Below are 14,007 nucleotides of genomic sequence, written 5' to 3' on the forward strand. Positions count from 1 at the left end.
CTTCTAAGAAGGAATGAAGTATCCACACTTAGGTCTTCCTTCCTTTTGAGTTTCATGTGTTTTGCAAATTGTATCTTGGGTATTCTGAGCTTCTGGGCTAATATCCACTTATCAGTGAGTGCATATCATGTGTGCTCTTTTGTCATTGGGTTACCTCACTCAGGATGATGTCCTCCAGATCCATCCATTTGTCTAGGAATTTCATGAATTCATTGTTTTTGGTAGCTTAGTAGTACTCCATTGTGTAAATGTACCACATTTTCTGTATCCATTCCTCTGTTGAGGGACATCTGGGTTCTTTCCAGCTTCTGGCTATTATAAATAAGGCTGCTATGAACATAGTGGAGCATGTGTCCTTATTACATGTTGGAGAATCTTCTGGGTATATGCTCGGGAGTGGTATTGCTGGATCTTCTGGTAGAACTATGTCCAATTTTCTGAGGAACCACCAAACTGATTTCCAGAGTGGAAATTGGTATTCATCCATTGAGAATTCTTTGTTTAGCCTGTATCCACTTTTTTTTCCATTTTTTATTAGGTATTTAGCTCATTTACATTTCCAATGCTATTCCAAAAGTCCCCCATATCCACCCACCCTCACTCCCCTGCCCACCCACTCCCCCTTTTTGGCCCTGGTGTTCCCCTGTACTGGGGCATATAAAGTTTGCAAGTCCAATGGGCCTCTCTTTCCAGTGATGGCCAACTAGGCCATCTTTTGATATATATGCAGCTAGAGTCAAGAGCTCCGGGGTACTGGTTAGTTCATAATGTTGTTCCACCTATAGGGTTGCAGATCCCTTTAGCTCCTTGGCTACTTTCTCTAGCTCCTCCACTGGGAGCCCTATGATCCATCCATCAGCTGACTGTGAGCATCCACTTCTGTGTTTGCTAGGCCCCGGCACAGTCCCACAAGAGACAGCTACATCTGGGTCCCTTCAATAAAATCTTGCTAGTGTATGCAATGGTGTCAGCGTTTGGATGCTGATTATGGGGTGGATCCCTGGATATGGCAGTCTCTACATGGTCCATCCTTTCATCTCAGCTCCAAACTTTGTCTCTGTAACTCCTTCCATGGGTGTTTTGTTCCCAAATCTAAGGAGGGGCATAGTGTCCCCACTTCTTTTGTATCTTCTACACCTGAGATTCTCTCTTCTATCTCTTGTATTCTGTTGGTAAATTTTTATTAGATAGTTTCTTTATTTACATTTCAAATGTTATCCCCTTTCCTAGGTTCCCCTCTGAAAATCCCTTATCCCCTCCCCACTCCTCCTGCTCCCCAACCCACCCACTCCCATTCCTGGTCCTGGCATTCCCCTGTACTGGGGCATAGAAGCTTCACAGGATCAAGGGCCTCTCCTCCCATTGATGACCGACTAGGCCATCCTCTGCTACAAATATAGCTAGAGCCACAATTTTCACCATGTGTTTTCTTTGATTGGTGTTATAGATCCAAGGAGCTCTGAGGGTACTGGTTAGTTCATATTAATGTTCCTTCTATGGGGCTTCAGTCCACTTCAGCTCCCTGGGTATTTTTCTGGCTTCTTCATTGGGGACCTTGTGCTCTGTCCACTGGATGACTATGAGCATCCACTTCTGTATTTTCCAGGCACTGGCAGGGTCTCATAGCAGACAACTATATCAGGCTCATTCATGTCAGTAGGCTCATGTTGGCATCAACCTAGTATCTGTGTACCCCATTTTTAATAGGGTTATTTGGTTTTATGGAGTCCAACTTCTTACATTCTTTATACATATTGGATATTAACCCCCTATCAGATTTAAGATTGGTAAAGATCTTTTCCCAATCTGTTTGCTGTTTTCTCTTCTTGACAGTGTCCTTTTCCTTAAAGAAGATTTGCAATTTTATGAGGTCCCATTTGTCGATCCTTGATCTTATAGCACAAGCCATTGATGTTCTGTTCAGGAATTTTTTCCCCTGTACCCATATCTTCAAGGCTCTCCCCCACTTTCTTCTTTATAAGTTTCAGTGTCTCTGGTTTTATGTGAAGGTCCTTGATTCACTTAGACTTGAACTTAGTACAAGGAGATAAGAATGGATCAATTCGAATTCTTCTACATGCTAACCACCAGTTGAGCCAGCCAGCACCATTTGTTGAAAATGCTGTCTTTTTTCCACTGGATGGTTTTAGCTCCTTTGTCAAAGATCAAGTGACCATAGGTGTGTGGGTTCATTTTTTTTTCTTGTGTTCCTTTTTTATTTTTGTGACATGATAACCCAAGTTGAAACCAAGATCCCAGGTTGGTGTTTCCTGGTCATCATCCTCTTTCTTTTTTTTTTTTTTTTTTTTTAGTTAAACAATTTTTTATTAGATATTTTCTTCATTTACAATAAAATGCTATCCCAAAAGTCCCTTATACCCTCTCACCACCCTGCTCCCCAACCTACCCACTCCTGCTTCCTGGCCCTGGCATTCCCCTGTATTGGGGCATATAATCTTTGCAAGACCAAGGACCTCTCCTCCCAATGATGACCAATTAATCCATCTTCTGCTACATATGCAGCTAGAGACACGAGCTCAGGGGGTACCGTTTACTTCATATAGCTGTTCCTCCTATAGGGTTACAGACCCCTTCAGCTCCTTAGGTACTTTCTCTAGCTCCTCCATTGGGGTCCCTGTGTTCCAGCCAATAGATGACTGTGAGCATCCACTTCTGTATCTGCCAGGCACTGGAATAGCCTCACAAGAGACAGCTATATCAAGGTCCTGTTGGCAAAATCTTTCTGGCATCTGCAATAGTGTCTGTGTTTGGTGGTTGATTATGGGGTAGATCCCTGGATGGGGCAGCCTCTGGACGGTCCATCCTTCCATCTCAGCTACAAACTTTTTTCTGTAACTCCTTACATGGGTATTTTGTTCCCCATTCTAAGGAGGGATGATGAAGTATCCACACTTTGGTCTTCCTTCTTCTTGAGTTTCATGTGTTAGGCAAATTGTATCTTGGGCATTCTAAGTTTCTGTGCTAATTTCCACTTATCAGTGAGTGCATATCATGTGAGTGCTTTTGTGATTGGGTTACCTCACTCAGGATGATACCCTCCAGATCCATCCATTTGCTTAAGAATTTCATAAATTCGTTGTTTTTAATAGCTGAGTAGTAATCCATTGTGTAAATGTACGATATTTTCTGTATCCATTCCTCTGTTGAGGGACATCTGGGTTCTTTCCAGCTTCTGGCTATTATAAATAAGGTTGCTATGAACATAGTGGAGCATGTGTTTTTATTACCAGTTGGAACATCTTCTGGATATATGCCCAGGAGAGGTATTGCTGGATCTTACTGTAGTACTATGTCTAATTTTCTGAGGAACCGCCAGACTTATTTCCTGAGTGGTTGTACAAGCTTGCAATCCCACCAGCAATGGAGGAGTGTTCCTCTTTCTCCACATCCTTGTCAGCATCTGCTGTCAATTGAATTTTTTATTTTAGCCATTGTGACTGGTGTGAGGTGGAATCTCAGGGTTGTTTTGATTTGCATTTTCATGATGATTAAGGATGTTGAACATTTTTTCAGGTGCTTCTCAGCCATTCAGTATTCCTCGGTTGAGTATTCTTTGTTTAGCTCTGTACCCCATGTTTTTAAATTTCTTATTAGATATTTTCTTCATTTACATTTCAAATGCTATCCCGAAAGTCCCCTATACTCTCCTCCCGCCCTGCTCACCTACCCACCCACTCCCACTTCTTGGCCCTTGTGCCCTACCGCCTGTACTGGGGCAAGTAATGTTTGCAAGATCAAGGGGCCTCTATTCCCAGTGACAGCCAACTAGGACATATTCTGCTACATATGCAGCTAGAGACATGACCTCTGGGGGTACTGGTTAGTTCATATTGTTGTTCCACCTATAGGGTTGCAGCCCTCTTCAGTTCCTTGGGTACTTTCTCTAGCTCCTCCATTGGGGTCCCTGTGTTCCATCCAATAGATGACTGTGAGCATCCACTTCTGTATCTGCCAGGCACTGGAATAGCCTCACAAGAGACAGCTATATTATACCCCATTTTTTAATGGGCTTATTTGATTTTCTGGAGTTCAGCTTCTTGAGTTCTTTGTATATATTGGATATTAGTCCCCTATCAGATTTAGGATTGGTAAAAATCCTTTCCAAATCTGTTGGTGGTCGTTTTGTCTTATTGACAGTGACTTTTGCCTTACAGAAGCTTTGCAATTTTATGAGGTCCCATATGTTGATTCTCAATCTTACAGCACAATCCATTGGTGTTCTGTTCAGGAATTTTTTCCTCTGTGCCTGTATCTTTGAGGCTTTTCCCCACTTTCTCCTATATAAGTTTTAATGTGTTTGGTTTTATGTGGAGTTGCTTGATCCACTTAGACTTGAGCTTAGTACAAGGAGATAAGAATGGATTAATTTGCATTCTTCTACATGGTAACCACCAGTTGAGCCAGCACCATTTGTTAAAAGTGCTGTCTTTTTTCCACTGGATGGTTTTAGCTCCTTTGTCCAAGATCAAGTGACCATAGGTGTGTGGGTTCATTATTGGGTCTTCAATTCTATTCTATTGATCTACCTGTCTGTCGCTGTACCAGTACCATGCAGTTTTTATCACAATTGCTCTGTAGTATAGTTTGAGATCAGGGATAGTGATTCCACCACAGGTTCTTTTATTGTTGAGAATAGTTTTTGCTATCCTAGGTCTTTGTTATTCGAGATGAATTTGCAAATTGCCCTTTCTAACTCAATGAAGAATTGAGTTGGAATTTTGATGGGGATTGCATTGAATCTGTAGATTGCTTTTGGCAAGATTCCCTATGTCCCTAGAGGTCAACATTGGCATTCTAATTTTATGAAGCCAGCAGAGATCAAGAAGACCTCTTGTTTGGGTTGGAGCTATCTTCAACACATTTTCTCTTAAGAAAACGTTTCTTTGTGATTACATACAGAGGAATTTTAAATTAAAAAAAGAAGTCAGAAGATTGATAACATAAAAATAGCCCCAGGCAGAGAGAGTAGAGAAAGTATTTTTGAAACTTCTCAGGTAGACATGCCAGATAGCATATCCCCTTGAGGAAGGACATCCTCAAGCATCCTCAGCTCAAAGCAGCATTTAATTGCCTCTGTCATTTTCTGGGTAAATCAGCAGCAACAGGAGCAGTGGAGATACTCTGTTTTTTGACATGATTGTGTCTATGCTGGCTTGGCAGAGCAATGTGTTTTTCCCAAAGGCTAAAGCTTGAGCTTGGCACTATCTCTCACTAATCTGGGGGTTTTGGTCTCAGCTTCTGTTTTGCATTCTGCCATGGTTAACTTTCTCCTTTGTAGTTTCAGATAGCATGGATGAGGATAAAAGTCAGGAGGCAGTGAGGACTGGGAGGGGGAGAGAGTCTGTGGTTAGTAATGATTACTCCAATGGTCTGATGTATAGCTGATCTTTACCTTTCAAATGACCTGTGTAAACCAAGACCAGTCAATAAATCTAGACAAATGGCTATGTTAGGCATTACCGTGATATTAGATTGGCAATCTTCAGCCCAAAGAGGGGAAAATGTCAGGATGGAACCACACCCTCCAGCTTTGCAGTTTGCTTTCAATTAATTCCTTGAATGATCCTGGATGGTCCTAGGTGGTAGCGGGAGTGGATGGCCTGCTTTATAATGAGCTAGGCTGATAAAGAATTGATCCCAGAGGCCCCTTCCAAAACACAGGAGATAGTGTTATGGCTCTGCACATCAAGAAGTATTATGGGCATATTCTCTCTAAATTGGCTTTACCGCAGGCAGGTCTTCATGCTGGTGTGGGGAATGCATCTCTAGCTGAGGATTTTCCAACCCACACTCACACTTTTCCCTGCTCTTTGCCACTGTCTCTGGTCTTATTTGCCCAGTTCCTAACTATGCAGAGCACACTACTAAACTTTCCATCCCAATCTCATCATCTTTTATACATTGAATAAAGTTCATATTTTTTTTATCTCAAGTTGTAAAGAAAATCTTCTCTAACTGAGTTAGTCTCAGACCTGGCTCAAAGAAAGAAGTGGAGAAAAGTGTCCTCCATGAGTTTATCCAACTCTACACCCTGTTCCCAGCAGTTCCTGCCATAAGTCTATTAGAGTTTGTTCCCAGTTATATTACATGATTACAGACTCTCATAAACTAAAACAGAGCTTGCAGCATGGAAGGTGAGTGTCTGACATTTCAACAGCTTACCGCCATCGTCTATAAAGTACAATGGCAGGGATGCAGACGTCCTAAAGAGACCCTGTGTCCCTTTCTCCAGCTATCTGACTACTGAGTCAATGGACTCTAAGAAATTGTCGTTTTCCAGGGATGTCATGCTAGAAGAGGGGAAAAGCTGAAGACTATGCCAGCTGGAGTGAGGAACTTATCACCTGGAAGGAAATTTCATAGTTCTGGCAACTTGTCAGATCACTTTGCCAGAGAGACTGGAGCCAAGATTGACTGTCCTGGGTCAGTGATAGGTGGGATCACAGGACTGCTTAGCTACGTAAACCTTTATTCTGGACCTCTGTTTAAAAACAACCCTCATGTGAGGATGAAAGAAATGGAGTAGGGGTCTCAAGACAATAACCACACAATCAGATGCATTTCTGCAAGAAGAAGTTTTACCTCTGCAGGAGCCATGTTTAATGACATGAACAAGAAAGCACACCAAGCAGGAGTCTCACTGGAATCATTCCTAACACAAAGAGTTTTCCATGCCTCATTCTGAATGATCAGAGTTTGGAGTCAGGCTGTTCTGCAGCTGCCTAATACAGAACAGCTACTTTCTAGGGAGAAAAAAAAAACAAGCACATATTTTAATGTCAAGAAATGCTGACCCTGCAGGAATTTGAATTTCTGTCAAACATCTTCTTTGTATTTTTTTTTCTTAATGGAGTTTTCTTTATTTAATGCTTTGATAGAAAAGACAGTGCATTTTGGCTATTTTACATTTCCCACAATTCCCCCTCTTTTACAATAAATTTCATTCTTTAAAAACAAAAAAACATTTCATTCTTCATATTCAGTCAGTATTGTCTGATGTTCCTGTTCTGCGTTATTCATCAGCAGTAGTGTGTTAAGATGCCCAGTATTTCTGTTTCACCATGGGCTCTCTCAACATCCAAATGTAATTCCGACCCTAGAACTGAGGGAGATCAGGAGTACAGTCATTACCTACTTCCTCTTTCCAGCCATTATTCCATAGATTAGAAAATCAGGCATTTATTCCTGAATGTTTAGACAGCTCCTTGGATAACATAGTCCTTGGAGACCCTTTGTAATGGTCTCATCAGGAAATATTCTATATCGAATAAAAGTGCATGTCTCTACCAATCATAATGCAGACTCCTCCCTTTCCTGTTTGTGCAGTTCTGTTCTCTTAAGCCATTTGGTTGATGGTGTCCAGTGAAATGAAATGCATTTAAGGGCTTACCTGGCATAATTCATAAATGTTTGTTGATTATTCTACATTCTTGTCTATTGTCTACCAGGATATAGTCACTTCAAATCCTGTATCTGTTTGTTTTCTAGCCTTAAATTTATTTGGAACTCCCCCCAGGGTCTCCTACAAAGTCAGAGTAGACATGTATTGGTTACCTTGAGATCAGATTAGAGGAGATTTGAGGGCCAGGGTAAAGGGTATAGCCAATTGAACTATCGTACAGGTTTGATACCAGTCAAGTGGTGGCCTGAGAAAGATGCTGTCCACTGTGCTGCCATATGTCAGCTCAGGCAACATTAAATACAGAGTAAGTTCTACTTGTTTCTCTGTTGCTTTAGATACTCAGTATGCAGATACAGGCCCTGAAATCTCCCAAAGGGCAGAAGAATCCTTCCCTTTGTTGTATGAGAAACACAAATAACTTATCCTCTCTGTTGATAAGAAGGAGTTTCTGAAGGGGCTGGTCTTTGTAGCTTATAACAAGAGCCTACAGACTCTCAAACATTCTGTGATGACTTCTGTAGTATGCTATGAGCAGTTAGAATGTATTCCTCAAATATAGTTTAGCATATATTATGTTATTAACCAAAACCCCCATGCAACAAATATTCAGTTTTCCAAGGGATTTGTATTTATTTATGGAGTGCACATGCATGAGTGTGGGCATCCAAATACACAGCCTGAGGTCAGAGGACAATTTGTGGGAGTTGGTTCTTTCCTAACTTGTTTTGAGGCAGGGTCTTTCTGGTTATTTCTGCCATAGCACTATGTACACAAACTTGAAGCTGCTTCTCTTGTCTCTGCCTTACATCTCACTGTGGGAGTGCTGGGATTAGAGGCACACCACCACATGTGTGCTTTTTACATGGCTCTAGGAACTAAATGCAGGGTGTCAGGACTGTCCTTTAAGCCCTTTGCCAGCTGAACTATCTCCCTGGCCCAAATTTCTTTGTTCTACCATATTGCAAACTTGAATCCTTTGACCTCTTTTTTATTATTTTTTTAGAAGAAGAATTATATTTTTAATGTATATGAGTACACTGTTGCTGTCTTTAGACATAACAAAAGAGGGCACCAGATTCCATTACAGATGGTTGTGAGCCACCACATGGTTGCTGGGAATTGAACTCAGGACCTCTAGAAGGTCAGTCTTAACTGCTGAGTCATGTCTCCAGTGCCTGCCTCCTGACCTAATTCTAATTTTGCTTTGTCTGTCCCTGGTAACCACCGTTCTCAGCATTATCTGACTGTTTAGTCTGTATGTGGAAGTGGGATCAACAGTCTTTTTCCCCCTGCCAAGTTTAGCTTATTTCACATAAACACATGGTTTGTAGGTTTGTTCATAATGTTACAAATGACAGCATGTCTCATTAAGACTGAGTAATATTTGTCCACTACCATATTTCTACCAATCCCTATGTCTCTCTCTCTCTCTCTCTCTCTCTCTCTCTCTCTCTCTCTCTCTCTCTCACACACACACACACACTCACACACTCACACACACACACACACACACACACACACACACACACACACACACCACACACACTCACAGGCATATACGTGCCATGTGACCATGAAGACCTGAGTTAGATGCCCCAGAATAATGAATGTCACTACTGCATGTGGCACTTCTGAAGGACTATTTATTTAGTTATTAGGTTACTTATTTAGATTTTGGGAGGCTTGTGTAGCTAAGACTGGCTTCAAACTTGCTGTGTAGCTGAGAATGACTTGGATCTTCTGGTTTTCTGCATCCACTTTCCAATTGCAGGAATCACGGGCATGTGTCACCACACACAGCCCAGAAGTATCTTAAATACTGTGGTGTCCTCTGCTTCCCATCGCCCACAGTGCTGCCACAAAAGACCTCATCTAGCTTTCCCATAGGTGATGAGATCACACTTGTGTAGTAAGCACTCATACCCAGCTCCCAAATCCCTCTTGAGTCCTTCGCTTCTGGGCACTTCCCTTTTGCCTTTTGTTTACTGATCCAGTGCTTTGGGAAACCATCTTTCATTTACTTTCTAGGTCTAATGCCTAGTGTTTCTGTATTTTATCTGGTCTTTCATGCTCAGCTGTTTATTTTGATCTTCCCTTGTCTGTTTGGACCTCACATCCCATTTTCAAGTCATGGTTTAACATTTTTCTTCCATATTCACGAGGACACAGGTGGGTGCTGCTTGCCCTGTTCTGCCATGAAAGCTGTCATTAGTATATATTTATTCAGACATGTTGCTGCATGTGTTTATTTAATTATGTGTATATCTGAGAGGGTGAGGAGGTACATCACTGCCCATATGTTCAGGTCAGAGGACACCTTGCTGGAATTGGTTCTCTCCATCATATGGGTCCTAGGGTCCCATGTGGGAATGTAGGTCTTCAGACTTGGTGGCAAGAACATTTACTTACTGAGGCATCTCACCAACCCTATATATTCATTTTATAAACTAGAAAGGTGATGATCTGATGCTAAGGAAATATCCAACTCACCCACAGTTGACTTGCCAGCAAGCAAGAAAGTTTTGATGTATTACTGGTTTTTATAATATCCCAGTTCACACCATTGGGCTATGGTTATACTGCCTTCCTCCACTTGTGTCCCTCCTCCCAACAGATGTTTTTCTGTTTCCCCATAAAGTACCCTCCAGTAGCTAGAGGTTTGCAAAGTTCTAGTCAGTGAACCATTATTTTTAATTCTCTGTATCTCTATGAGAGCCTAAAGTTCATTCTTACAAGGTCTTCAGCATCCAAGGAATGAATCTACATGTCAAAATACTAATGACTGTTAATGATGTAAGGCACTGAAATTACTTCCTGAGTTTCCAAATACCCCTGTACTTACCCATTATACCACAGCCAGTAGTATACAGAGGTAACAGAGCCTTACCTCTTCCTGCCAGTGCCTCCTGACATAAAGACTTACACCAACCCTCCCCAGTGTACTGACTGGTTTTGTGTCAATTTGACACAGGCTGGAGTTATCACAGAGAAAGGAGCTTCAGTTAAGAAGGCCCATTGGTCTTGCAAACTATATGCCTCAGTACAGGGGAACACCAGGACCAAGAAGTGGGAATGGGTGGGTAGGGGAGTGTGGGGGAGAGTATGGGGGGCTTTTGGGATAGCATTGGAAATGTAAATGAAGAAAATACCTAATTAAAAAAAACGTTTAAAAAGAAAAAAAAAAAGCAAATGTCTCCATGAGATCCAGCTGGTAAGGCATTTTCTCAACTAGTGATCAATGGGGAGGGCCCCTTGGAGGTGGTACCATCCCTGGGCTGGTAGCTCTTGGGTTCTATAAGAAAGCAAGCTGAGCAAGCCAGGGGAAGCAAGCCAGTAAGTAACATCCCTCCATGGCCTTTGCGTCAGCTCCTGCTTCCTGACCTGTTTGAGTTCCAGTCCTGATTTCCTTTGGTGATCAAAAGCAGCGTGGGAAGTGTAAGCTGAATAAACCCTTTCCTCCCCAAATTGTTTCTTGGTCATGATGTTGTGCAGGAATAGAAATCCTGACTAAGACACCATAGCCTTCTATCTTTTGAATCAGTTCTCCGTGTCACTTCTACATACCTTGCCTGTGTGGCTGCATACTCAGCTTTTAAAAAGGTGAAGTTATCCAAAGCAATCCATACAATGATTCTTTTAATATTAACAATAATATTTAATATTAACATTGCATGTATGATTCATGCACCAGAGTGTACAGGTGTATACATACGAGTACATACATTCAAAAGTCAGAGGAGGACATGGATGTCTTCCTTTGTCACTATGCTCATTGTTGCTTTGAGAGAGGCTCTGTTACTGGGCTGTAAGCTTGCTGGTGCTGTTTTTGCTATACTTGCTGGTTAGCAAGCTCCAGAAATCCATCTGTTTCCATTCCCTTCCTAAATGCTAGTGTTAGGAAATTACAGCTGTGTCCCAGCTTTTTCATAGGTGCTGAGAATTTGAACTCAGGTTTTCATGTTTTGCACGGCATTTATCCACAGACCCTCTGCTAAATTTTCTTTTATTTATCTTAAATTGACAAATGATGATTGTATATTTATAAATACAATATGCTATTTTATATGTTTATTTGACTTTGAGTAGAACCATTCTGAAAGAGGAAACCTCGGCTGAGAAAATTCTCCCCCACAAGATTGGCTTGTGGTGCATTTTCTTGATTAATGATGGATTTGTGAGGGTCCAGCTCGCTGTGTAGGTGGTGCCACCCCTGGCTGGTGGTCCTGGGTGCTATAAGAAAGCAGGCTGAGCAAGCTGTGGGGAGCAAGCCACTAAGCAGCCCTCCTCCATGGCCTCTGCATCTGCTCCTGCTCCAGGTTCCTGTCCTGCTTGAGCTTTTGCCCCGACTTCCTTTTATGGTGGACTGTGACCTGGAAGTGAAAGATGAACTAAAACCTGTTTCTCCCTGAGTTGTTTGGTCATAGTGTTTGGTCACCGTAGAAACCCTAACTAGGACAGATGCATTTACAATGGAGAAATAAGGGCATCTATCACCTCAGTATCTGTTGAGGCCTGTTTTGTAACCAATTATATGGTCAGTTTTGGAGAAAGTACCATGAGGTGCTGAGAAGAAGGTATATCCTTTTGTTTTAGGATAAAATGTTTTGTAGATATCTGTTAAATCCAGTTGTTTCATAACTTCTGTTAGTTTCAATATGCCTCTGTTTAGTTTCTGTTTCTAGGATCTGTCCATGATGAGAGTGCGGTGTTGAAGTCTCCCACCATTATTGTGTGAGGTGCAATGTTTGCTTTGAGCTTTACTATAGTTTCTTTAATGAATGTGGATGCCCTTGCATTTAAAGCATAGATATTCAGAATTTAGAGTTCATCTTGGTAACTTTTACCTTTGGTAAATATGAAGTGTCCCTCCTTATCTTTTTTGATAACTTTGGGTTGGAAGTTGATTTTATTCAATGTTAGAATGGCTACTCCAGCTTGTTTTTTCAGACCATTTGCTTGGAAAATTGTTTTTCAGCCTTTTACTCTGAGGTAGTTTCTGTCTTTGTCAGTGAGGTGTGTTTCCTCTATGCCACAAAACGTTGGGTCCTGTTTATGTAGCCAGTCTGTTAGACTATGTCTTTTTATTGGGGAATTGAGTCCATTGGTTTAAGAGATATTAAGGAAAAGTAATTATTGCTTCCTGTTATTTTTGTTGTTAGAGTTGGGATTCTGTTCTTGTGGCTATCTTCTTTTAGGTTTGTTGAAGGATTACTTTCTTGCTTTTTCTAAAGCTTAGTTTCCCTCCTTGTGTTGGAGTTTTCCCTTCATTATCCTTTGAAGGGCTGGATTCGTGGAAAGACATTGTGTGAATTTGGTTTTATCATGGAATACCTTGGTTTCTCCATCTATGGTAATTGAGAGTTTTGCTGGGTATAGTATCCTGGGCTGACATCTGTGTTCTCTTAGGGTTTGTATGACCTCTGTCCAGGATCTTCTGACTTTCATAGTTTCTGGTGGGAAGTCTGGTGTAATTCAGATAGGTCTGCCTTTATATGTTACTTGACCTTTTTCCCTTACTGCTTTTAATATTCTGTCTTTACTTAGTGCATTTAATATTGTGATTATTATGTGTTGGGAGGAATTTCTTTTCTGGTCCAGTCTATTTGGAGTTCTGTAGGCTTCTTGTATGTTCATGGGCATCTCTTTCTTTAGGTTAGGGGAGTTTTCTTCTATAATTTTGTTGACAATATTTACTGGCCCTTTTAGTCAAAAATCTTCATTCTCATCTATACCTATTATCCTTAGGTTTGGTCTTCTCATTGTGTCCTGGATTTCCTGGATGTTTTGAGTTAGGATCTTTTTGCATTTTATATTTTCTTTGATTGTAGTGTCACTGTTTTCTATAGAATCTTTTCACCTGAGAGTCTCTCTTCCATCTCTAGTATTCTGTTGCTGATGCTCACATCTATGGTTCCTGATTTCTTTCCTTGGATTTCTATTTCCAGAGTTGTCTGCCTTTGGGTTTTCTTTATTGTTTTTTCTTCCATTTTTACATCTTGGATGATTTTGTTCAATTCCATCACCTGTTTGCTTGTGTTTTCCTGTAATTCTTTAAGGGATTTTTGTGCTTCCTCTTTAAGACTTCTACCTGTTTAGCAATGTTCTCCTGTATTTCTTTAAGTGAATTATTCATGCCCTTCTTTAAATCCTCTACCAGCATCATGAGATATGATTTTAAATCTGAATCTTGCTTTTTGGGTGTGTTGGAGTATCCAGGACTCACTGTGGTGGGAGTACTGAGTTCTCATTATGCTGAGGGGTCTTGGTTTCCATTAATACGATTCTTATGTTTACATTTTGCCATCTGGTAATCTCTGGTATTATATATTATATATTATATATTATATATTATATATTATATATTATATATTATTATATATATATGTCTCTGGCTGGAGCTTGTTCCTCCTGTGATTCTGTTAGCCTCTGTCTGCACTCCTGGGAGTCTTGAGTTCCACTGGTCAGATCCTTCTCTGCAGGCAAGCTCTCCTCTTGCAGGGAAGGTGCACAGAGGTCTGAAGCTCTGCTCTGCCTCCAGGCTGAGAATGAAGGCCCAAAGGAACCCTGTCCAAGAAGCTCTGTTG

General features: G+C 41.1%; 1 long non-coding RNA gene across 1 annotated transcript in view; it reads right to left on the reverse strand.

The window, feature by feature from the left end:
• Positions 1-6,601: 6,601 nt before the first annotated feature.
• Positions 6,602-14,007, reverse strand: part of 4930455D15Rik (RIKEN cDNA 4930455D15 gene) — a 173,646-nt gene continuing 166,240 nt past the window's right edge. Inside the window, exon 5 of the long non-coding RNA NR_045381.1 lies at positions 6,602-6,764. This is a non-coding gene — a long non-coding RNA (RIKEN cDNA 4930455D15 gene). The remainder of the gene's footprint in view (positions 6,765-14,007) is intronic.

Source organism: Mus musculus, chromosome 18 (assembly GCF_000001635.26).
Source record: "Mus musculus strain C57BL/6J chromosome 18, GRCm38.p6 C57BL/6J".
Lineage (NCBI taxonomy): Eukaryota > Metazoa > Chordata > Mammalia > Rodentia > Muridae > Mus > Mus musculus.